The following is a 1888-nucleotide window of genomic DNA, read 5'->3' as shown; positions in this document are numbered from 1 at the left end:
GGAAGGATCATATCGAGTCATCAGAATAACCGACAAAGGCTCGTATAAACTCGATTCGGGAAACGGTGTACAACTACCAAACGACTGGAACGTGGCACAGTTAAAGCGGTACTACAGCTAAGGTACGGACCTAATTCCTTTTTAATTTAGTTACATTACGGGTTAACGTATGCAGGTACTCGGCCATGGGCGAATATGACTATTAGGTCTGAAAGCACGTGTTGTACTCTTTTTCCCTTGAATCGAACGGGTTTTTCGGCAAGGTTTTTAACGAGAAAACAGTAAATGTGCTACCTTAGTTTTTAAGACTGGCCTTAAATCAAAATTGATGATCATTTGCACAGGATCAACGTTATCCGAGCCCTCAAAAGTTCGGCCTCAAATATTGGGGGCCATCACCCCTAGGTTAGGATTCTTAGGAAGGGAAAGTTTTATATGTCAAAAGCCAAGGCATGGTGATTATGATTCATTTGTAAAGGTCAAACGGTCTTACGAACTGTGTACATGTAGCCCACTCTAGCCACGACACAAGTCCTATGTTCCTCCGATCATGTACCTTGCATATAAAGCAATGAAAGAAATCTATGATTCCCTTATACTTTATCACTATGCATTTTGCTTCATCGATCCTAGATCCTAAATCCCACACGCTACCCCTATTCGGGGACTGTAGCCCGATAAAAAATTTGGACAGCCCGGGCTATCGAATCCCAGAGGCACCAAAGCTTATTTAGGTAGTGCCTGAATAGGAAAGGCTACGACCGCCATAAACAAAGCTGGGAGATAACCCCCAGAAAAGTAGGACTCTTACGTATTATCAAAACCTACTAAAATGTTACACTCGACAAAAATATTACCGATTTAAGCATCTTAGAGGCTTTGGATTTTATTGAAGACTCGAAGCCACGAGTAATCCGGAGTTACTATCGGAATCGGGCCTCATTCGAGTCTCCAAATAATGGATGCTCTAGACTACATTTGATTTTATGCTAATGCATTAAAAACAATACGTGAATAAAAAAATGTAAGTAGATGCTGAAAGGTAAAGATACAGTGTTGCTAAGGGGGTAAACCGACCCTGAAATAAACAAAAAAAATATACAAGCGAGAACTAAAAAGGAACTAAGGCATTTAAGTCTAGTCTTCACCGGGGCTCGACTCATCACCAGAACTGTCAAAACCCTCGGAGCCTTCGGGACCCGTAGGCTCAAAGAGGTTCTATCCCTCGACCTCGAGTTTTTTGGTTTCTTCGATCTGGTCCGATAGGTCAAAACCTCAGGCGTGAATCACCTCGAGGGTCTCTCTCCAAGATAGTCGCTTCATATATTCGGTCTTTGTCTTTAAGCGGGCCTCGGTTATCTCCTCAACTTCGGAGGAATCGATGAAAGTTGCCTCCAATTTGGACCTCAGCGCAGTATATTCTTGGCCGAGGGCATCCCATTCCGTGACGACTGAATTCAGCTATGCCAGAAGGTCATCATTTAGCCGATACCACTTATCGGCCTTGCCCCTTTCCACCCCAAGTTGGTCCTTGACCGATGGCAACTCCTCTTTTGTAGACTCTTTCTCCGAAGCCAGCAGGTCCATACTGCCCTTCGACGCTTAGGTCGTGGCCTTGACCTCGTCCAACTCATCTCGAAGTTGGTTGATCAAGTCTACCTTCTCTTGGACATACGGGGTTGCATTGTTAGTCATCACGAGTAGCTTCTCATTTTTAGCCTTAAAGATCCTTACCTTCTCGACCATATCGGTGTGCTCCCATTTCACAGACGAGGCCTCTTTCTAATCCTTTTCCAGCTCGGCCCGGAGAGTTGGGAGATCCTTAAGAGCCTTATCTTGTTGCTCACTAAGATCCCTATACATGTCCTTCCGAATCTGCTTTTTGAGC

Source organism: Nicotiana tomentosiformis, chromosome 3 (genome assembly GCF_000390325.3).
Source record: "Nicotiana tomentosiformis chromosome 3, ASM39032v3, whole genome shotgun sequence".
Taxonomy (NCBI): Eukaryota; Viridiplantae; Streptophyta; class Magnoliopsida; order Solanales; family Solanaceae; genus Nicotiana; species Nicotiana tomentosiformis.
The sequence above is the reverse complement of the archived record's forward strand: the minus strand, read 5'-3'. Positions refer to the sequence as shown.